Here is a 25,056-nt window from a genome sequence, read left to right as displayed (position 1 = left end):
TTCCAATAGGTTTCCCCCTCTAAATTTGGATAGATCTTTCTCTTAATCCGTTCCTTGAGAGGAAACTCCTTGGCTCAGACTTCCGCAGTGATTCGTTTCGATTCAACATATTGATTATTTTGAATCACAAGTAGACTTTGTGCTGGAATCACAGGATTGTGTGTATCATTTTAACTTCTAATAGAGATAGGTAATTCATTTTGACACATCCAAGCGGGCTGTCCGTGTCGCGTACGTGTGGGATATAATGACTTCTCATCGGAATTGATGATTCCATTGAACGGGATTCATACATGTTCTGCGATATCACCCGTAAATACTCCACCAGTATGAGAAGTTCTTGATGTTAATTGGGTTCCTGGTTCTCCGATTGGTTAGCCCGCAATAATACCTACAGCTTCTCCCAATTCCACCAAGTCGTGGTGGGCGAGACCCCAGCCGTAACACAATTGACAAATCCAGAAAATGCTTTTACGTGTCGGGGGAGATCTTACATGTATCGGTTCAGTCGCTACTACTGAGTTACTGGCGGGTTCATTATCAATATCCTGATTACGCATAGCAATACGTCTCATATCTAGATATACATTGCCTGCTAACACACGTCCAACTAGTCTCTGTTGTGGTATCGTTCGTGTGGATCCCTCTTCCCCCCCAATAAGATTCACAGCAATGCCCCTGATAGTCCCACGATCTCTTTCACGCACAACAATATGTTGAACTACTTCGACAAGCCTACGTGTGAGATATCCAGCATCTGATGTTCGTACCGCAGTATCCACCACTCCTTTGCGAGCACCATAACGGGAAATGATATATTCTGTCAGAGATAAACCCTCGCGCAGATTGCTACGGATAGGTAGATCAATTACCTGTCCTCGTGGATCCGACATCAATCCTCTCATACCGAGCAATTGGTGGACTTGGGATATACTTCCTCAGGCTCCTGAAAAAGACATCATATGGACTGGATTCAGAGGATCAGTCATCCTGAAATTTGGATTCATCTCTCTCTTCGGACACTCACTTGTCGCATACCACGTCTCGATCAAGTGACGTAATTTCTCTACAGCATGTAGACCCCCGCAACGATGAGACTGCTCCGAGGCGGAACCCTGTTTCTCTGCATCTTCTACAAGCCATCCTTTAATAGGTACTGCGTAAGGATCATCGATGCCTGATGAAATAGATGCTTTTGTAGCTTGTTCGAAACCCAAACTCTTTATTTGATCCAGGATATTCGTCGTATGCGTAATCCCGAAATGAAGTGTCAACCTACTGATGAGTTGTCTCATCGCGGTTTTGTCCATCATCTTATTGTAGTAAAGCGACTCAGCTTGATCGACCGTTGTAGGAACCTCAACCTTTTTTATCTTATGACCATCATTGACCGGCAAATCCAAACTATTGATCATATCTGTCAGATGCGTCAAAAACTCCCTCATTCTTCATTATTCCAGTTCATAAAACGAGTTGATTTCGGGATTTTCTTCTGTATTTCTATAGCTGGTATCGATTGAGTCTGATGCTGAGAAGTACCCTGTATTGCCTCTTTCACTTGTTGATTAGACGAAATACGACCAGCATTTGTGAGGATATATATGCCAAGTATGTTACCCTTTTCATCCCTCCTAATCTGATAATTGTCGTAAAACTGGAAAGAAGTTCCCGAGGATTCGTATTGAAATTCAATGGGCAATTCGCGATTTCTAGAGCTAATCATACGTAGATCCGTCTTCCATCGGAGCCATAAAAGACTATACAAATCGATTCGCCTCAATTACTTGGCCCTGAGTACATCATCATAACTAGTGAAATAAGGTATCTTGGAGGACGAACTGGGTTCCCCGTCCGTGGCAAGAGAATGTCTGTTTCCATAAATCCCTTGTTTATTCTCAGTCATCGGCACATAAAGCCCGAGAAGCATGTCCTGACTTGGTACAGATACGGGATCCCCCGTAGCAGGAGATAATAAATTTGTATGTGAAAACGTTGGAGAACGAGCCTCAGTCTGAGCTTCTAGAGATGAAGGTACATGTACGGCCATTTGATCTCCGTCAGAATCTGCGTTGAACCCCCCGCGAACCAATGGATGCAGACGAATAGCACGCCCTTCTATTAAAATAGGTTGAAACGCTTGTATACCCAATCTATGCAATGTAGGTGCTCGATTCAACGATACAGGATGACCTTACGTAACTTCCTGGAGAACTTTCCGTATAATTGATTCTTTCTTCCGAATCATATTCTTAGCAGCTCGCAGGTTACGAGCGACGCGTCGTCCAATTGAATTACGAATTACGAAGGCTTGGGAAGGCTCTATCGACGGTTCTCGGGGTGATCCACATTGATGTAACGAGGGAGACGGACCTACCACGGTAACGAAACGACCCAGATAATCAACCCGCTTTCCAAGCGAATTCTCGCGGAGTCATCCTTCCTTCCCCTCAATAACCTCAGAGAAAGATTTGTAAGGCCTGTTATTAATGTCTCTCATTGGTTGCCCACGTATACCGTTATCAATGGAGGCATCTACAGCTTCTTGAATAAGTCTCTTTTGACACACAATCGATCCGTCCGGTGTGAATTCACTTCCCAGTAGAAAATCGATAGGGGTATTATTCCGGTGAATTATCTTCCTATGAAGTTCATTGAAATCAGAAGTAATTGACTCACCCTCATAGAGTTCGATTATTGGTCGCGATCCAGGTGGAAGAACCGGTAGTAAGTCCAGAACCATCCATTCTGGTTTTATGTTTGTTCCAAGGAAATTCTTAGCCAGTCTCATCCGTCTGACTAAAAGATCCTTTCTCCTTTGAATCGTTCGATCCTCCCACTCATTCCCGGTGGATCCCTGCTTCGCCAATATTTGCCACTCCGGATACGCACAATCCATAACACTCTGCGAATCCAAGCTAGCTAATCATTTCTTAATAGCATCCCCTCCAGTAGCCACTTCCCTCCCCTGGAAAGACTCGAAGTTTAGAGTAGAAAAAGAGATGGTAGAAATGTCTCTCCACGAGCAATCTTCATAGTTGAACAAGCCTCGCGATCACAATGGAGTAGGTTTTTCAGCTACAGGCCTAGCAAGGAAAAGATCGGGATAGGTCGGGTGGGAACCCCCCCCCCCCCCCCCCCCAGAACCGGACGTCGGGGTTTTCTCTCATCCGGCTCAAATAGCTATATCGAGATATGAGGTCGCGGTGGCATTGGGACGTGATAACCAAACTTATTGGGAATCGAATAGCTATTCGTTACTCAAGTCAAAAATTGATGAAATCCTTTTACTGAGTAGTCTCATCCCCCCCTTGTTGCATGTATACATACTTATCCCACAGAAATATTGGTTCTGATTAGGGACAAGGGGGGTTTCTCTTGTTCATAATCCAGTTATTACTCCTCCCCAGGTTCCCACTCTACTCCGATGGTTGTCACGTCATTGAAAACGTATCTGCGATGAATAAGTTTCCGCAACCATATCTCCTCATAGAATAATCTTTCATCTGGAAAGGGGCTCGGGTGGAGGATCTCGCCGATAAAGATCTGGATTGATTCTAGAAGTAGTGATTTATATTACGAAGTCTAGTCGATGAATTAATAGGAATTGACCTTGGAGGAGTAACCTCCCTTAGTATCTATAGATCTTTCCGATACTCCTTTCCGAGCCACATGATACTCCCCACGGAAGATATGTCGAAATGGGAGGCATCCCACCGCTACCGGATGGGATGACAGATTGTGATCATTCTGTGGTAATTGGAACGTATAACCAAGTCACACATCGCAATATACCGGGCTTTCTAACTCTTTAAGAGGTTTGGTAAGGAGATTCGCAACGTAACTGGGGATTCGTTTCAAAAACCACACATGAATTACTGGACATGCCAATTTGATGTATCCCATTCGGTACCTCCGAACCCGGGAGTCAGTAAATTCCACTCCGCGATGCTTACAAAAATTAGAATCTCCTTCTTCATTATCAACGGATCGGTAAGTTCCACGGGCACGAACTCCACTCTCTATAGGCCCAGATATTCTTTCGCGGAACAAACCATCCCTCTCTGGTTTATGGGTTTTATAATGCAACGTATGAGGTTGAGTAACTTACCCAACAATTTCTCCATTAGGTAATTCTCTTTCAGCCCAACTACGAATCTGTTCGGGAGAGGCCAATTCAATTCGGAGTTGTTGGTAATTTTGTTGATGAATCATGGGATAATAATATTCTGTTTGTTTTTATTGAAAATATCTCGATTAAACATTTCTACTTTCCCTTCTCGAATCCCCCTCAAGTATCAATTTATGATCCAGATTGAAACCCATAGATCATGATTCTCGAACTAGCAATCGAAAAGATTCTGGAGCAGTATCGGGCTTGGGTACGGGTTTCCCAGTCACGGTGGCATTAGGTACTTCATAACGAGCTTAAATATGATCGGATTTAATAGTAAGCATTTCTTGCAATATATAAGATACACCAAAACCTTCCAAAGCCCAAACTTCCGTTTCTCCCACTCATTGTCCCCCTCGTCTGGATTTCCCTCTAAAAGGTTGTTGTGTAACAAGTGCATGGGGCCCACTGGATCATGCGTGAATCTTATCATCAACCTGATGAATCAATTTCATCATATGAGCTTTCCCAATTGTAACCGATTGTTCAGAAGTATCACCCGTTCGTCCATCAATTAATCTACTCTTTCCGGGATGATCAGGTTCGAATAACCACGGATTGGATGTTTCTGTACTTGCCTTAAATGGTTCCGAAAATACCAGTTTTCTAGAAGCTTCTGGTTCATGTCTTTCATCAAAAGGTGTTATTCTGTGATGCATCTTCGGAAATTCCCCTGCCAACCCAAGCAAACATTCAAAAATCTATCCTACATTCATTCGCGGAGGTACTCCTAAGGGACTTGGTATCATATCTACTGGCGTACCATCCTGTAAATAAGGCATATCCTGCCTAGGTAAGATCTTTGATATAATACCCTTGTTACCGTGTCTGCCAGCTACTTTATCACCTACTTGTATCTTACGTTTCTACAAAATATATATATGTATCATCTCCGAATTATTCATGGGATTATCCTCAGGATAGACCCACATGGCATCAGTGACTCGACCTCTTCCACCAATAGGGACTTTCGGACAACTCTCTTTTGTGTTGACTGCTTGGATACCAAAAATCGCTTGTAATGATTTTCCTTCTGGGGCACGTAATGAATCCCCCCCCTCTCGAGGCGTCAATTTGCCCACTAGAACATCTCCTGTTTCTACCCAAGATCCTGATGCTACAAGCCCATTATCCTTCAAGTGACGAAGGTCATAACTGTCTAATTGGGGTATTTCCTTCGTAATTATCTCAGGACCCTGATTCGTCGCACGAACCTCAACTTCGTGTCTCTTGATATGAAAGGATGTAAAAACATCTTCATATAGCAAACGTTCACTAATCGGTACTGCATCTTCAAAATTGTATCCCTCCCGTGGCATATAAGCTACTAGTATATTTCTACCCAAAGCTAGTTCTCCTCCAACGGTTGCTGCTCCATCCGCCACAACTTCTCCACTTTTCAGAAGTTCTCCTTGAATAACTGTAGGCTTCTGATGTCTACGAGTATTATTATTGGGACGTTCATATATCCTCAATTTAGTTATAGTATCTCCATTCCTGGAGGATAAAGTAATCTCATTACCATCGGTATATTAAATTCATCCTTCTTGTTCGGATACAGCTACACTTCCCGAATCTAGGGCTACTTAACCTTCTGACCCAGTTCCTACAATGCACCTCTCAGGTCTGAAAAGTGGAACCGCTTGGCGTTGCATATTAGAACCCGTCGAAGCGCAGTTTGCATCATTATGCTCGACGGAGGGAATAGGAGAAGCTCCAATGGGGAAATATTGTAGGGGATGAATACCTCGTAAATCCAATTCCTCCCACGTAACGGTTAAGAACTCCTCTCGATACCGAACCGATATAAGCTCCTTCTCCCCGGTCCTCCAATCTGCTATTAACAGATTTCCAGTTCCTATTCGATAATCATCCCCGACGGGTGATAGATCTACTAATTGTCCTTCCATAGATGATTTGGATACTTCATAAAAGGGACTTCGTAAGGATCCGGAATTGCTAACCTTTGCAAAAATAGCTAGGGATGAGATAGGACCAGCATTCATACCCTCAGATGTCTCGATGGGACATATACGTCCGTAATGACTGAAATGGATATCCCGAGCTTGAAAAGTGGCAGTTCGCCGCGTCAATCCCCCGGGACCTAGAGAACTTGATCTTCGTTTATGAACTGTTTCTGCTAGTGGATTGGTCTGGTCCGAAAATTGCGACAAAGGATGTGAGCCAAAAAATTCGTTGAAAGTTGTTGTGAGTGGTGCGGAAGTCACCAATCCCCCGAGAGTTAATGGACGTCTACGCCTGACGGCTCTATGGATATTTTATCGGATCGAATTCTCCGGACGATTCAGGGCTAATTTTAATTGTTCCTGTAATAGATCCGCTACAGACCGAACGCGTCGATTTCCCGGGTGGTCTATATCATCGAGGTTACCCATCCCATAGCTTATCTCTATCAAATAATCTGCGACAGCTAATAGATCTTGGGGTAGTGGGAAATGTTCCGTTTCAGGTACATCGAGATTAGGTTTGATGTTTGAATTTCGTCAACCAATTCGTCCCAATTCGCACCTTTGTTGGAAAAATCTCTTCTGCAATTCCTGGAATATGGATTCTGAAGACACCACATCGACTCCCGGAGAGTATAGATGTTTGTAAAGTTCTAGCATAGCATCTTCCGAAGATTCGATAGTTTCTCTCGATTCTCTGAGTAGATTCAGAAAAATCTTAGGATAACGTACATTCCGCGGGATATCCTCCGTACTCAGTCCCATAGCTAGAAGTAGAACCAAAATGGATATCTTTCGTTTCCTGCTGATACGAATCCATATCCTACTCTTTCTATCTATTTCTGGTTTGAATCTTCCTCCCCAATCCGAAATGATCATGCTGGTATATGTGAAAAATCCCCTGTGGTCCAACTCGCGGTTGTGGTAAACACCAAGACTCCTCAATATCTAGTTAATCAAAACTCTAGCAATTCCATTGATTATAAATGTTCCTTGGGAGGTCATCGAGGGAATAGATCCGAGAAACACATCCTGTTCTTCTACTATTCCGCTTCTCTTCCGAATCAATTAAGCTGGTACATATGGATCGGATGAATATGTGATACATTGATATGTAGCCTCTCTCCTCCCAATCGGAGGTTCCGACAATCGATACTATTCACTAATTGATTAGAATTCGACTTCCTTATCCGTATCTTCAATCTCTGGGAAATCATCAGGTTCTTCAAATGATCTTTCATGAACAAAGCAGTTGAATCCCTCAAATTGAATTCATCCAAGTTCTGGCAATACGAACATCTCCCTATCTCCTATTGATGTTGTACTGAAATCTTATCCTCGTGCGAAACCCTCCTATACCTATTCATCAATTCATTTAGTGATTCCTTCTCCCTCGCATCCCCCCTCCCCTCTCTTTCTCCCGGGTGAGGGATTGAATTTGGTAGATTCTCCCGATGAAGACTGTTCCCGAGTTGGCCAAGGAGATACCACCATCATCAGCGGTTCTTGAGGTATTGGAGGTGTCAAACAAACTATAAATGGATTTCAAAATGATCTGATGGAAGACTTCCCTGCACCCAAAAAATCTTTATCATCCACTTATCAACCATCGGCTCGATTCCGTCATTCCACCGATATGGTGAGTGGGGGTAAGGTGAGACACAACGAGAATGGGGATTCTCGACACGAAATCACAAAGATTCTAGGTGCCTGGTTAGACAGATTCACTTCGCTGGATCTCCAGAAGACGCTGGAGGCATTAACGTCAGCATAATTGATACAATTGGCGCAGTTGTTGCGATTCTCGCTGCGAAGCAACTACCGCGAAGAACCAGTTTTTGCGCCGTGAAGTATCGATTCGTGGAACAGCAATCCGGTAAACATTGATACGGGGAATATCACTTCACATACTACTGAAAATCAATCCATTGTGTCAAATCGTTGGTTTACCCCTCCCCCCCCCAACCCGAGGTGGATCAGAAGAACTATTGAGATTCGAGAATCTATCCCTAAAGGTGGACGACCTAATAATATCTACCTGCTGTTGCCACGGAGTGTCAATATCAATGTGGGGAGGGTGAAATTGACAAGGAAGGGAAAAACTTTTCGAAGTAGAACCCGGTATCTATGCGAACCATTTCTGGGGGGTGGGGAGCGTGAAGGATCCGTTAGATATTTCCAAGAGTGTTAGGAGGGAAAACAAGACCAGGGGGTGGGCAGTAGGGATCCGAGTAAGTCAGAGGATAGTGGAGCAATCTAGGGAAAAATTGGTGTTGGCTGCCTGGGGATGCATAGTATAAAAAGGATGTGTGTGGAAGTGGGGGGGGTGGGCAGCAAGGTTTCCTAACCCATCAAATTGATTGGATGGGGAGAAAAGGTTTCTAGTATCCGACATACTTACGAGCTCAATCCGATACAGAAAAATGAGCAGCTTGCTAATATTCCCATTCAGTGGTATACTTAATATCGAGTCCCCCATCTATCAATCATGTGCCTCGATGCAGGTGAAAGAAGGGCGATATAGTCAAGTGGTAAGACAAAGGACTGCAAATCCTTCATCCCCCAGTTCGAATCTGGGTGTCGCCTTGTTGTGCCAGTATCAATAATTTCGACGATTTCGGGATTGACTACCGCGCCAGACCCGGACACAAATCGAGATGCTCCATAGTATATTATGGCCTATCACGCTAGATGTATCCGGATATGCCACGGATAGGCAATCCTGATCTTAGTGTATCAGGAATCGAGGAGTAAATTATATGGATTGACAACCCCTCGGGGATTGGGACTTGGTAACATTATAAAATATATTGGTGGACGGATCCGCACTCTTATTACCTCCTCCCACTCGGGTATCATATGAAACAGAAATTGATTCCCATGTACGATATGTTACTGACTTCGATTCGGGTTCATCCATATAAGCACCCAGTAGTTGGAGGAAAAGGAATTCAATAGAATTGAATTGAAGGGATAGGAATTACGACCACGGATATGGTTAGTATTGCTTGGGCTGCTCCGATGGTGACTCCTACATTCTCTCTTTCACCTGTGGTTCGGGGAAGAAGTGGATCGCAGTGAGTAATTTTACACTACTCCTCCTAGTATAGTAGAATCCGGGAGATGTGAATCGTTGGGGTGGGGCCCAACGATTCGACCCCCTCTAGAATCTCTTGCTTCTTCGTAGGAAACACATATGGTATAACTAATTCCCTTCCATTTATGGGAGAATTCACCCCCCCCCCCCAATCTCAACTCTCTGTAGGAATCTTCTCTCCCGGGAGGGGGAGTCAACCAGGTAGTTTCCAAACGACCCCTATTGGATATCCGCTGGTTAGATTCATCAAATGCCTCGATCTCTTCTCTACGTAGATATAAATTTTCAGCAATAGGAAATATTGCAGTTCCACTTAAAAGTATTTCAGATAATAGTAGAATCGGATCTAAGCGCCAAACCTTGAAAGATAAGAATTCCTCCGCATAATAATCCAATGGAGGAAAGGAAAAAGTCGTAGTATCGGGATAGGTTGGGAATCTATGGATTGGGTAATGCGCCCCCCCCCCCCCCAAAAAACCATGGGTGATTTTTTCATTTCGTTGTGGCTTAAGCAGGACCAGTAGTTGGAGCGAGGTGTTATCTCTCACTTCTCATCCACGTCAGTTCTTCTGTCGAACTTCCCGGATCCTCTTTCACCGGATTGAATCGGGAAATAGATAGATAATCTTGATATATCCGAATCAATGGATAGATAGAAAAATCTCTCCACGTTTCAAATTTCAATCCGGTTTGTTCTTTATGCACCCGATCCACCCCGTTCCGTAAAAATAGGATCTTTAGACTCATGTCTGACTCCATTGGTTACCCATAAATCCATATGTACATATAGATCTCCCCTCCAGAGGGGGGAGGCTAGAACCAAAGATATCACAGGGGAGAGAGATATTGGAACCCGCCAATCCCCTCCCCCCCCTAGTTTTCGAAGTATGGAGAAACATATTGAATCAGTTTAGTCATGGATTGATTCCTAATTGGGATTCATTACTACCGACACCAGTTCAAGTTTCACATCCCCCGGGTAGAGATATGCTGAAAATCGCAGAGATGTTGCACGGGTACATTTGGGACCACACCTCTAGATACATTAGGTTCCCTCTTTGCGGAGACATACAGGAATACACCTATCACTACTAGCCCGATTCCGACTATTGCACCGGGACCTGGTTCCATGGAAATCATAATAAAAAGGATGAGTGAGATGGACCTCCCGATCGATAGATAGATGGGTCTATCTATGTAGATCATCTATCTATCCAGATTTTAATTGGGATGGGACTGTGGAATTCAAATTGGGGGAGTAAAAATTAGTAGTTTACTGGCAACCGAGTTGCTACTTCACGCGGAGTAGCATCCTATTTCATCCCCTACCCCGGGACGTATATTCAACCTTCCCTTATCTACTTACTACCATCCGCGGCGAAACAATAGACCAGGTTCTCGGATTAATTGTTCTGAGCAGCCGTTTGAATGTAAGGAATAGGTAGAAAAGCTGTAGGTATTGGAAATAAAGAGTGCAGTAGCTATGAATGCGAGGATATTTACTTCCATATTAGTGGTTCAAATTGATTTGAGGAGTAACTTGAGTGACCCCATTAGGAGAGACTCCTGAACTTTATCGTGATATTGTGAGTCATCCAACTCTACTAGAGTGGATCTGATAATCGGGATAGAAAAAAAATTAACTCGGTCTGGTCAAATCTCTGATATCAATTACATAGTATATCACGAAAGAAAATTTTAAGAGTAGTCGATTGTTTACGCTTCTTCGGCAAGAACTTGCCCCCCCCTTTTTTATATTCTTACTGAGACAGAGAAGAGGGGTTAGTCACCGCATCTTTCTGTGGCAGCAAACGAATCTAGAAGCACTGTGGGTGGGAATCTATGGATGGAAAAATCAATGACTGGAATAATTTCCCCTCCTCCCCTTCCCTCTCTCGCCTATGGGTTGACGTGGCTAGAGATTAGCCCCGCAAATAAGCTCATTTGAATACTCGTAGTGAATATCCATAGTAAGCGCGGGGCATGTGGAACTGGCGCGAGGCGGATGTCTCGTCTCCTCGAAGAATCAAGACAATTGGGGCTTTCGGGGTTAATATCTCCTGCATCTGTATATCCGAAACGGGATTCGAGTAAAAATGGTTTGTCGGATTCACCCGTGGATGGGAGATAGAGCATTGACTCCTAAGCACCCAGTACATAGACTTTAATTAATTGCTGGGATTGTAGTTCAATCGGTTAGAGCACCGCCCTGTCAAGGCGGAAGTTGCGGGTTCGAGACCCGTCAATCCCGCTACATTTTATTGAGTCATTTCAAATAACTCAGTCGAGATATACAAATTATAATGAAGTAACTCCGCGGTTTCTGGGTCGAGCTGGATTCGAACCAGCGTAGGCGTTGCCAGCGGATTTACAGTCCGTCCCATTAGCCACTCGGGCATCGACCCAGAGATTTAGACCGGGCTTGGAAGTACTTGAAAACAGAATCGGTCTCGGAAGTGTAAATGAAAGGAGTTTATTGATGTTTTCAATCTGGGCCCCTCCCGCCACCCTGAGAAGGTACGAGGGCAAGAGAAGCCATAACGTCCGTAGTGCTTCTGCGAGATGAGTATAAGTACCCCCAGGGGAATTCGAATCCCCGTCGCCTCCTTGAAAGAGAGGTGTCCTAGGCCTCTAGACGATGGGGGCCCAATCACTCTTCAGATAATAAGAGATTATCTATAAATCGTCAATCTGATTCTCCCGAATCCCCCCCGAATACAACATCCAATGGATGGGGAATTGGAATACCTCTCCGAATCCTTATCGCAAATCCCGCTCGATGCATACCTATATGCGGAACCGCATGTGGCATCTCCCACAACCTCTAGGTCGACTGCTTCCTAGATGTGTAGGAAGTCGACACGGCATAGAGGTAACGCTGAGACTTAAACCTTGCAATTCTCCGAAGTGAAGTGAGGCAGTTGAAAAGCTTCACCCAATCCATATTTCCATGGACGATTATTTCTTTCACCGATGAACTTATGTATCCCAATAATAATTGGTAATTACCAGCAGCATCAGTAAGTATATAGGCTTCTCCATTGCTTTTGGTTCATTCAATGTTCTGTTTTCCCCTCGAGGGAAAACCCAGATTGGAAATCTACGCCTCAAATCACTCGGTTATGACTTCCTCAATTGGGAATATCTCACTCCTGAAGCTCAAAAATATTCTCTCCACCGGTCTGAACTATCCGGGGGCTACTGCCGGGGGTGGAAGCGGGGCAAGAAAGTCGGGTCGGCGGATAGCGGGGAATCGAACCCGCGTCCTCTCCTTGGCAAGGAGATATTTTACCATTCAACTATATCGCGTGATATGCCACCCCGTTCTATATTGAATAACTATATATGTGGTAACTCCTCTAGTCAACACACCTAATCCATCCACCTCGTCTCGGGATTTTCCCTCGTGGACGGAGAGCCCCCCCCCCCCCGAGGAGGAAGTGTCGATTCCGTAGACCGTAATTATTATTGATTCTCTCTCCCACTCGCCATTATGAATCGTGAGGAGGGGGCCAGAATTACCGATACATTGAATCTCTGGGATATGAAGGAATTAAGTATACCCACTAGGAAAACTAATCCGATCCATAAGGAAGCCCCTGAAAAGACGACATTTTTGTTGCTTGACCAACCATTGGGGGAAGCAAGCACGACAGGTACACCAATTACTAGTAGGAATGAAATGGCGATTAATGTGAATAAAGCCAATTGGAAAGCAATAGTCGTAGTTAGGACTCTCGACGTATCAGAAGTAGAGGATTTGTACCATCTGATCCCCATCCGGTGGGACTTACACCATACCGAGACCGAGGATTTTGGACGGAACAAGAATCCTTCTAGTTCAGTACCCCGGAATCCAATGTCTCTTTCGAATCTCTTGATAATCCATCAAGTAGGAGTAAGAATTTGATTATTTGGAATGATCCCTATATTGATTTCATAGTAAATCATACGAAACCATCATCTCATATCTTTCGTAATAGGGGTGAATCTCGATACAATACATGTGTATCAAGATCGACAAGATCTCGAAGAATTGGAGAAGAGCTTTCTAGGAGAGGTGGTCGAGTGGTTTATGGGGAGGCTCCAGTCTTGAAAACTGGCATAGTGCTGAAACGCTATCGAGGGTTCGAATCCCTCTCTCTCCTCAATTGATTCAGTACCGGACCCGACGGGAGGGGGTATTAGTGGTCTATCGGTGGTCTAAAAGAACCACCTAGTATTTCCCAAAAAATGCCAATGTCCCCGAGGGGAGCCTATTCTTAATAATGATAGATGAGAGGAATCTTCTGAAGCAGTCTGGGGGTATTCCTCCTCCGCCCCGGTTCATGCGCCGCATCTCCAGGCCCAGGTCCCGTGTCAATACTTTCCCTATCAGGGTTCGAGGGATAGGAAACAAACAAATATGAGAGATCTGATGTTAACTAGAGGTATTTAAAATACCAGTTCTATCGATTGACTTATCGGGATGATCAAAGGTCAATTACCCACCCATTTGCGGGATGGGTACGTTCCACCAGATACAACTGGTGAGGATTCAAATTAGCTTCAAATTAGCTTACGGAGATGAGTCGTCATCGCCAAATCACCCCCTCCAGGGGGGTGATTTGTAGACATAAGTGCAAATGCTACCGAAACTTGTGGTTTCCCGGAACCCTATAGAAATGAACAGTGAGTTACACCTCGCCCTTCCCTCATCCGCGAGGTAAAGGTTACTGCTGGGTATATACCGACGTATCGAACTAACCCCACTGGGGGGTTAGTTTATGTATGAGCTGTGTCCCGGTTCCGCAAAGAACCACCAGTAGAAAATGGAAATTTGTCTGGTATGGTAGGTACTAATACTACCAAGTAATAACTTTCCATTAATATCTCAGCAATTTGTCCTAATTTAATGGTGTCATGGAAAGAACGGGTTCGGTATCACGGTCAATTCCCTTCTCAAACCCGGCTGCCGCCGCACGGGCTCTTCCCGCATGCCATAAATGACCCACAAAAAAGAAAAATCCTAGAACGAAATGGGAAGTAGCCAACCAACTTCGGGGAGATACATAGTTCACGGCATTTATCTCAGTAGCTACTCCACCTACGGAATTTAAGGAACCCAGAGGTGCATGAGTCATATACTCCGCGGAGCGTCGCTCCTGCCAGGGTTGTATATCTCTTTTCAACTTACTCAAATCCAAACCGTTGGGGCCTCTCAGTGGCTCCAACCAAGGAGCACGAAGGTCCCAGAAACGCATTGTTTCGCCTCCAAATATGATTTCTCCCGTGGGGGAACGCATCAGGTATTTACCCAAACCAGTAGGTCCTTGAGCGGAACCTATGTTGGCGCCGAGACGCTGGTCCCTGACAAGAAAAGTAAAAGCTTGAGCTTGAGAAGCCTCTGGACCGGTAGGACCATAGAATTCACTAGGATATGCCGTGTTATTGAACCGAACGAAACAACAAGCAGTAAAACCAAAAATAGCAAGTGCTCCTAAGCTATAGGACGGGTAAGCCTCTCCGGACCACACAAAAGCGCGACGGGCCCAAGCAAATGGTTTGGTCAATATGTGCCAGATCCCCCCGGAGATACAGATGGATCCCAGCCAGACATGTCCCCCAATAATATCTTCTAGGTTATCGACACTTACAATCCAACCCTCTCCACCAAAGGGGGATTTGAGTAAGTAACCAAATATGACACTCGGGCTTAAAGTGAGATTCGTAATCTTCCGTACATCCCCACCTCCCGGGGCCCATGTGTCATACAAGCCTCCGAAATATAACGCTTTGAATACTAGGAGGAAGGCGCCGGCTCCTAACAAGATTAGATGAATACCCAATATAGTAGTCATCTTATTTTTGTCCTTCCATATATAGCCGAAAAATGGGAAGGACTCTTCTGAAGTCTCGGGGCCAATGAGAGCGTGATAAATACCCCCGAACCCTAGAACCGCGGAAGATATCAAATGAAGGACTCCAGAAACAAAATAGGGAAAGGTATCGACGACTTCCCCACCGGGACCCACTCCCCAACCTAGGGTAGCTAGGTGGGGAAGTAGAATTAACCCCTGTTCATACATAGGCTTCTCCGGAACGAAGTGAGCCACTTCAAACAAATTCATGGCTCCAGCCCGAAACACGATCAAGCCAGCATGAGCTACATGGGCACCGAGTAATTTACCAGACAGATTGATCAGTCGAGCGTTACCGGCCCACCAAGCGAAACCTGTGGTTTCCTGATCGCGACCACCCAGAGACAGAGTTTCGTTAAAGAGCGTTTCCACGGGGTAAGACCTCCTCGGGGAATACAAGGTTTTCATGAGGCTGATCCTGAGCTGCCATCCAGGCACGAATACCCTCATTCGACAGAATGTTCTTTGTGTAGAAAGTTTCAAACTCAGGATCTTCCGCCGCACGAATTTCTTGGGAAACGAAGTCATAAGCACGCGAATTCAAAGCGAGACCAACTACTCCGATAGCACTCATCCATAATCCAGTTACTGGCACGAATAACATAAAGAAATGCAACCAACGTTTGTTGGAGAAAGCGACACCGAATATTTGGGACCAGAAACGATTAGCGGTAACCATTGAATAGGTCTCTTCGGATTGAGTTGGGTTAAAAGCACGGAATGTATTTGCGCCATCACCGTCTTCAAATAAGGTGTTTTCCACCGTGGCGCCATGAATGGCACACGAAAGAGCAGCACCAAGGACTCCGGCGACTCCCATCATATGAAACGGGTTCAACGTCCAGTTGTGAAAACCCTGGAAAAAGAGAATGAATCGAGAGATAGCTGCTACACCGAAGCTGGGTGCAAAAAACCAACCGGATTGCCCTAACGGGTAGATTAGGAATACAGAAACAGAAACAGCAATGGGAGCAGAGAACGCTATTGCATTATGGGGACGTAATTGTACGGACCTAGCAAGTTCGAATTGACGTAACATGAAACCTATCAAAGCGAAGGAACCGTGAAGAGCAACAAAGGTCCATAGACCCCCTAATTGGCACCAACGGGTGAAGTCTCCCTGTGCTTCCGGACCCCACAGTAGAAGCAAGGAATGAGCGAGACTATTTGCAGGGGTGGAAACTGCGGCAGTCAGAAAATTGCAACCTTCCAAGTAGGAACTAGCTAATCCATGAGTATACCACGAGGTGACGAAGGTTGTGCCGGTGAACCAACCGCCTAGGGAGAAATAAGCGGTGGGGAAAAGTAATAGACCGGACCAACCTACAAATACGAAACGATCCCTTCGTAGCCAATCGTCCATACTATCAAACAAATCTTTCGATTCCTTGGAGGATTTTCCAATGGCGATGGTCATAGTTATTCTCCTATTCAACTCTTCCAACCATTTTGGGTGCCCTTCTATTTCATGACATGATAGGGTCGTGGTGTAGGAAATGAAACTACCATATCACTGCCCCTTCTGAATAAGAATTTGTCGGAATCTCTCTGGCATGGTAACAATATTCCTAGGTCCCGTCGAGGGTACTTTTCTACTCCGTCTCGTTCCCCCAAGCGGATGGATATGGATAGAGTACCGATACAACGAAATTGATTTCGTGATTCTTCAGAAAGTGGGTAACCCTTTCTCTTCTTCCGAGACTCCATCAACCCGTTCGCTACGTCGATGAATCCTGATCCGGAACTTTATCCCAGCTAGATTCCTTCCAATTGAACAATCAACGGCATCTATTGGATCTCTTTATGTGGTGCTGGTGTTTCCTCCCGCATGTCCTGCCCACTGGAGAAGTACAGGAAGGAGTGGGAGAAGCACCAATTTTCAGCAATCTATCTATTTGGTGAATTGAGTAGGACACGCGTACATACAGATATTTATGATCCGTATCTTCACTTTACTCGTCTATTTCACGATGGAAGAGACACTTCCTGATATTTATTCTACCAATACTCAATACCATTCGGAAGCTTTTCGCTCCCGAATCATTCGGGTGATTAATGGCGGGTGGGTGGGGGGGGGTGGGGGGAGGCCACTTTTCCTTGATGTCGGACGAGAGAAACAAACTCCCGTCTCGATAGATTAAATGAGAACCATATAGTCCGTCTTACCTCCTGGTTAAGAAGCGGGAGATGGATCGGAATGATACGAGAGAAACCCGTAGCTGGGAGTTAGCTGAAATCTTTTCATACGAGAATTCATTGGAATATCTCCCCCTGCGGAGAGATGTATCGATAGTCAGAATTCTCATTGGATTCCTGTATCAGGGGTAACTGAATGATCTTCCACATCATGAATTACATCTACCTAAATTTCTTATATTACGGGTAGCAATAATTCTGAGATTCAAGACGGGGGGGAACATTCCGAACAGCTTTATTACGTAGCGATTCGCTGATTCTTCGTTGATTTCCCCACCCACATATGGATCCCGCTATATAGATAGATATATGTGGATATTTGTTGCGAATCTTACCGGGAGTCCCCCGAGCAGTGAAAGTGGATAATCAGGATAATCTGATTCGATAGGCATCTGGGGGGGGGGGGGGGCCTCGTCATATTCGTCGCCTATTCGGGCGAAGGATCATTTCGACGTGATCACTAATTTTCTGAATTGGTAGAAACATATGTGGTACTCTACAATGTAAGGAAGGATTACGAGTGTCTGTGCCGAGAGAAAGAGACAAGTCGAGTGAAATCTCACGAGCCCTTTATCGGATTTGAACCGATGACTTACGCCTTACCATGGCGGTACTCTACCACTGAGTTAAAAGGGCTTACCGATGATGACATTGATGAGGTGTATGAAACACAGTATGTCGGAAACAGAACTATTCTGTTTCCCGTTTCTCAAATCATTATCCTGTCACTATTCTCTCAATCTTACCAGGGGGGGGGGATTAAAAACTGCTGATACTAAAACTAGGTGGGGTAAGGTCTCTGGAACTAGCGGAAATGGTTGAGTCCTCCTTTCCACCCCCTACTTACCCGATTGAATGGATCCCGATAGAGAATCGGGAGATTCACCTGGGAAGGAGAAAAAGGAGAATGAGGGGGGAAAATTTGGGATTATCCGGTTTATGTTGTGGATGAATACCCGCCGGTACGTGGTCAAATAGTTGGAATAAAAATACGGGAACAGGGTGGACTATTGCTTTATCCCCCTATCACCTATTGCTTTATCACCCTATCACCAAGTTAATTTTCGTTTGCGGAGACGGGATTCGAACCCGTGACCTCAAGGTTATGAGCCTTGCGAGCTACCAAGCTGCTCTACCCCGCGTGGTTGATTCCCTCGCTGTAATTATTATACAGTCTTCAAATAATTACATTGAACACGAGGGAATCTTGTGAATTTATGGAGATCGATTCTCCAACAATTCGTGTGGGAAAACCAATATTTATCTACCAACTCGATTTTATTACTCCAGGCAGCAAACAAGCGTGTGCCATTTCGCGTGGTACGTGTCTGGATGAACCAAAGTCTCGATAATTGGATCTGGGGCGTCCGGTTAGGGAGCATCGGTTACGAAGACGGGTGGGTGCACTGTTACGTGGTGGAGATTGGAACGCCTCAGAAACCTCTAATTTTTCTTGTATTGATAAACCCCCCCTCATTCTCTGTTTCAGGGATTGACGTATGAGATAATATTTCCTCACCAGTTTTTGTTTCTTCTTCTCTTTCTCAATGAGACTCCTCTTTGCCGTAATTTCCTAGTCGGCGATATTGGAATGTTATTATAGAATGGATGGAATTTGGGATAGAGTCCAATTGAAGTGCTATGATTTGCCACCCATCCGTGCTATCTATCCATCAGAGACAGATTTTAATCGTGGATAAGTTGGGCTTACCACTGGCTCGAATGCCAAAGGTAAGCCCAATGCGATACATGCTTTTAGCTTTTATTGAGGCGAAACACAGAGCTACCCAAATTTACCCGATGTGGATGCTATTGAGAAAGCTGCATAGGTAAATATATAACCTACGGAGAAGTGGGCTAGTCCCACTAATCGTGCTTGAACGATAGAAAGAGCGACTGGTTTGTCTTTCCAGCGAATCAGATTGGCCAAAGGTGTGCGTTCATGAGCCCGAGCCAGAGTTTCAATAAGTTCTTGCCAATAACCGCGCCAGGAGATGGGAAACGTGAATCCAGTAGCCCGAACGAGATGTCCAAACGAAAACATCCATGCCCAGACGGATAAACTGTTCATACCGAAAGGATTGTAACCGTTAATGAGTTGTGAAGAATTCAGCCGTAGATAATCCCTCAACCATCCCATCAAGTAAGTAGAGGATTCATTGAATTGAGCTACATTTCCCTGCCACAGGGTAATATGCTTCCGGTGCCAGTAAAAGGTGACCCATCCAATTGTATTCGACATCCGGAAAACTGCCAGATAAAATGCATCCCAGGCCGAGATGTCACAGGTACCACCTCTACCTGGACCGTCGCAAGGAAAACTATAACCAAATTCTTTCTTATCCGGCATCAGCTTGGAGCCGCGCGCATCTAATGCACCCTTCACTAGAATCGGTGTAGTTGTATGTGGACCTGGAGCAATAGCATGATGAACTAAGAAATCCCCGGGTCCAATGGTTAGGAATAATGAGTTGCTATTATTATTAATGGCGTCTAACCAACCGGGTAGCCACAAGCTCTGACCAGCATTGAATGCTGGACTGTCTGTCGAGGAGAGAAGTACGTCGAAACCATACAAAGATTTACCGTGAGCGGATTGTATCCGTTGAGCAAATACAGGTTCAATAAGAATTTGCTTCTCTGGGGTTCCAAAGGCTAACGTGACGTCGTTATGGACATAGAGACCCAAAGTATGGAACCCTAGGAATAAACTAGCCCGACTCAAATGGGCTATTATTGCTTCTTTATGCTCCAACATCCTTGCCAACACGTTATCCTTATTTTGTTCCGGATCATAATCCCGTATAAAGAATATGGCTCCGTGGGCGAACGCCCCTGTCATAATAAAACCAGCGATGTACTGGTGATGGGTGTATAGCGCGGCCTGGGTCGTATAATCCTGTGCTATAAAAGCATAAGCGGGTAAGGAATACATATGTTGTGCCACTAGGGAAGTAATGACTCCTAAAGCAGCTAAAGCGAGTCCTAATTGGAAATGTAGGGAGTTATTGATTGTGTCGTAGAGTCCCCTATGTCCACGTCCCAACCTGCCTCCTGGAGGAATATGAGCTTCCAGAATCTCTTTTATACTATGTCCGATGCCGTAGTTAGTCCTGTACATGTGGCCGGCAATGATAAACACAACCGCAATTGCCAGATGATGATGAGCGATATCAGTTAACCACAAACTCTGAGTTTGTGGATGAAATCCCCCCGGAAAGGTTGAAATGGCAGTTCCTGCTCCCTGAGCACTATTGAACGAGTGATTAGCGGAGTCGGGACTTTGTGCATAAACACTCCATTGACCCGAAAAGAATGGTCCCAAACCTTGGGGGTGTGGTAGTGCAGTTAGTAAATTACCCCATCTCACATGTTCGCCTCTAGATTCAGGAATAGCGACGTGAATCAGGTGGCCTGTCCAAGCTAGAGAGCTTATTCCGAAGAGTCCTGATAAGTGATGATTGAGACGAGATTCAGCATTTTTGAACCAAGAAATACCCGGTTTCCATTTGGGTTGTAGATGCAACCAACCCGCTACCAGGAACAAGGCGGAAACAGCTAGTAAGGAGATAGCTCCGGTATATAGATCTTGATTGTCGCGTAAACCGATAGTGTACCGCCACTGATAAACACCAGGATAAGCAATATTAACCGGACCCGGAGCTCCCCCTCGGGTATAAGCCTCGACGGCTGGTTGACCAAAATGAGGATCCCGAATGGCATGAGCGATTGGTCTTACCTGTAATGGGTTTTGCACCCATGCCTCGAAGTTACCCTGCCAAGCTACATGGAATAGATTCCCAGAAGTCCAGAGAAGAATTATAGCTAATTGACCAGAATGGGAAGCAAATATTTTCTGGTAGAGACGTTCCTCGGTAATATTGTCATGACTCTCGAAGTCATGCGCAGTGGCTATACCGAACCAGATACGACGAGTAGTTGGGTCTTGGGATAGACCCTGGCTGAACTTTGGAAATCTTGATGCCGTAATGCTTTTCGAATCCTCCTAGCCATTATCCTACTGCAATGATTCTCGCTAGGAAGAATGCCCATGTTGTGGCGATTCCACCCAGAAGGTAATGAGCCACCCCTACGGCACGTCCCTGTACAATACTCAGAGCCCTGGGCTGGATAGCAGGAGCAACTTTCAATTTATTATGGGCCCGAACAGTAGATTCGATGAGTTCTTGCCGATATCCACGGCCACTGAACAGGAACGTCAGACTAAAAGCCCAAACAAAATGAGCACCCGAGAATAAAAGACCATATGCGGATAATGAAGAACCATACGATTGAATGACTTGGGAAGCCTGTGCCCATAGGAAATCACGGAGCCATCCATTAATGGTTGTTGAACTCTGCGCGAAGTTTCCTCCAGTGATATGGCTCACTACTCCCTGGTCACTTATACTACCCCGTACGTCAGATTGCATCTTCCAACTGAAATGAAATATAACTACTGAGATGGAATTATACATCCAGAACAAACCTGAGAAGACATGATCCCAAGCAGATACCTGGCAGGTACCTCCTCTACCGGGGCCATCACGAGGGAAACGAAAACCAAGATTCGCTTTGTCGGGTATTAGGCGGGAGCTCCTCGCAAACGGGACACCTTTTGGTGATATTAATACAGTAACATGAATCGTAAAGGCATGGATGTGATGCACCAAAAAATCGGCAGTACCTAATGGGATTGGTGACAAAGCAACTTTACCACCTACTGCTACTAAGTCTCCACCCCCCCAGGTCAAACTGGTACCTGCTGTTGCATTAGGTGCCGTTAAGTCAGGAGCAGAAGCATGAATGTTTTGGACCCACTGAGCAAATATGGGTTGTAATTAAATAGCAGTATCTGAAAACGTATCTTGGGGACGTCCCAACGCACTCGTAGTATCGTTATGAATATACAATCCGAAACTATGGAAACCTAGAAAAATGCATACCCGGTTAAGATGTGAAATTATTGCATCACGATGCCGAATGACACGATCCAATAGGTTGTTGTATTGAGTAGTCGGATCATAATCTCTCACCATAAAAATAGCTGCGTGTGCCGCCGCGCCTACCACTAGGAAACCACCAATCCACATGTGATGCGTAAACAGGGATGGCTGCGTAGCATAATCAGTAGCTAGGTATGGATAGGGAGGCATAGCATACATATGATGGGCCACTACAATTGTTAGGGAACCCAACATAGCAAGATTAATAGCTAATTGAGCATGCCATGAAGTAGTTAGGATCTCGTAAAGACCCTTGTGACCCTCACCCGTGAAGGGACCTTTATGAGCTTCCAGAATCTCTTTCGTACTATGCCCGATACCCCAATTGGTTCGATACATGTGACCAGCTATCAGGAAAAGAACTGCAATAGCTAGATGGTGATGCGCAGTATCGGTCAACCACAATCCCCCTGTGGCTGGATTCAATCCCCCACGGAAGGTTAAGAAATCTGAGTATTGTAACCAGTCGAGGGTAAAGAATGGAGTTAATCCCTTTGCGAAACTGGGATACATCTGAGCCAAAAGGTCACGATTCAAAATGGATTCATGAGGAAGAGGTATCTCCTTAGGATCGATTCCCGCGTCTAATAGTTGGTTAATGGGTAGCGAGACGTGTACCTGGTGTCCCGCCCACGCCAAGGAACCCAATCCCAAGAGGCCTGCTAGGTGGTGGTTCAACATGGATTCCACGTCCTGGAACCAAGCCAATTTTGGAGCAGCCTTGTGATAGTGGAACCAACCAGCGAAGAACATCAATCCTGCAAAGATTAAGGCACCGATAGCGGTGCAATAGAGTTGTAACTCACTAGTTATTCCAGAAGACCGCCATATTTGAAAAAATCCGGACGTTATCTGTATTCCCTGGAATCCCCCACCTACATCTCCATTAAGTATCTCTTGACCAACTATTGGCCAAACTACCTGGGCGCTAGGCTTAACATGAGTGGGATCACTTAGCCACGCCTCGTAATTAGAGAAGCGAGCCCCGTGAAAATACATACCACTCAGCCAGATAAGAATAATAGCTAATTGACCAAAATGGGCGCTGAATGTTTTACGGGATATATCTTCTGAATCATTTGTGTGACTATCAGAATCATGAGCATCAGCATGTAGATTCCAAATCCAAGTGGTACTACTGGGACCCTTAGCTAAAGTTCTCGAGAAATGTCCAGGTTGAGCCCATTTTTCGAAAGAAGTTCTCACGGGATCCTTTTCCACCATAATCTTGACTTCTGGTTCCGGTGAACGAATAGTCATCGAGATTCTCCTCTCTTCGGACAGGGGATAGCAACGACCTACCAGCGGGGGATACGAAACTTCTAAGAGATGGAATTCGTATGTAAGGTATTCTTCTCCCTGAGTTTGGAACTGGAACAGCTGTAATAGAAGAGTTATCCGAGGCAGGCATTTAATCTTATTATTACACAACTTATTAGTGCTTTATGGACCTTGTATAGAGAGATTCTTATACGTTTCAGTAGGGGGGGGGTTACATATTACCAGATGGCAATCGGTAGGAGGAGAAGTCTTCTCCTTCCTGGTATCCCAGGGGGGGGGGGGGGGTAGAAAATGTAAAGGAATTTCTTTCAATTGTCTGGTCCCCATATCACTGCTACCCCGGCGTCACCCCCCTCTCTCATCACCTGGAACGTTTCGTAATCCTCAACCAATTTTGTGCTTCGATATAATTGCTTGGAGGAAGTGCTATTGCTTGTTTCCGACACTCAGCGGCTTGATCAAACCAAGATTCCGAAGCCTCCGGGTCTCCCTGTTGAATGGCCTGCTCCCCCCGGTCGGGATGGATAGATCCCTTCGAGATATCCTCCCTCAGAACCGGACTTGAGAGTTTCCTACCTCATGCGGCTCGAATGACTACTCAGTAGCTTATTCTCTATCTGATCCAAGAGAAGAGAGAGATTTACTTGGCCCCCTCCCCCGTTAGTCTAGAGAAGAATCAAGAGTAGTTACTGGGAATGGTTTCCAATCCTATCGATGCGAGATAGAATCTTTTCCATACTCCTAATTCGTGGAGGAGGGTAATAATCTCCCCCGGAACTAATTCCCCTACTTCTAAAAATAGATCCGCTGAAATGTTTCCTTTGGGATTTGATACTACACCATAGCTCGATATTCCTTTCCAAATCGATTCTATTACAGGAATCGATTGTAGAACCCCCCGAGTGAGCAAATCTCATCGTATCGACCCAGATTTTCGATGACGAATCTTTGCGGTGCTTTCTCCCTCAATTCACCCGATTATCCATGGGATTCACAGGCTTCCGTTCTTCCCCCGGACCTGAGTTACTACGGGGGACACCAAATTCCACAGCTCAGGAGAACTCCTTATGGGAGTATGCTTGTGGAAAGCCTCCTACATCGAGTGGTTTCGAATCAAGGGATCCTATAGTATGGGTAATCGCACGTAATGACGGATCACAGCCATATTATTAAGAGCCTGTGGTGGAAAAGGATTCCGTTCCAATGCTTGAAAATAGTATTCCAAAGCCTTTGCATGTTCTCCATTGCTAGTATGAATCAAACCTATATTATGGGGTATGTAACTCCGATCATGAGGATCAATCTCCAAACGCATAGCTTTGTAGTAATTTTATGAAGCTTCTGCATATTCTCCTTCGGATTGGGCCGACATTCGTCAGGGTCGCTCACTCAGCGTGAATGAGCTCCGCTTCAAAACCGTACTTGAGATTCTCACCTC

At 45.1% G+C, this 25,056-nt stretch overlaps 2 non-coding genes across 2 annotated transcripts; one reads left to right on the top strand and one right to left on the bottom strand.

Moving 5' to 3' along the window:
* Positions 1–8,652: 8,652 nt before the first annotated feature.
* Positions 8,653–8,724, top strand: TRNAC-GCA (transfer RNA cysteine (anticodon GCA)). Its single transcript has one exon. It is a non-coding gene; the product is annotated as a tRNA-Cys (tRNA).
* Positions 8,725–18,399: 9,675 nt separating this feature from the next.
* TRNAM-CAU (transfer RNA methionine (anticodon CAU)) lies at positions 18,400–18,473 on the bottom strand. Its single transcript has one exon. It is a non-coding gene; the product is annotated as a tRNA-Met (tRNA).
* Between the last annotated feature and the right edge of the window lie 6,583 nt (positions 18,474–25,056).

This window comes from Dipteris shenzhenensis, unplaced genomic scaffold, assembly GCF_047967505.1.
Source record: "Dipteris shenzhenensis isolate YYH24624 ecotype China unplaced genomic scaffold, Dip_SZ_1.0 scaf0265, whole genome shotgun sequence".
NCBI classification, from domain to species: domain Eukaryota; kingdom Viridiplantae; phylum Streptophyta; class Polypodiopsida; order Gleicheniales; family Dipteridaceae; genus Dipteris; species Dipteris shenzhenensis.
Note: the sequence above shows the minus strand (reverse complement) of the source record. Positions and strands in the feature narration are given on the sequence as shown.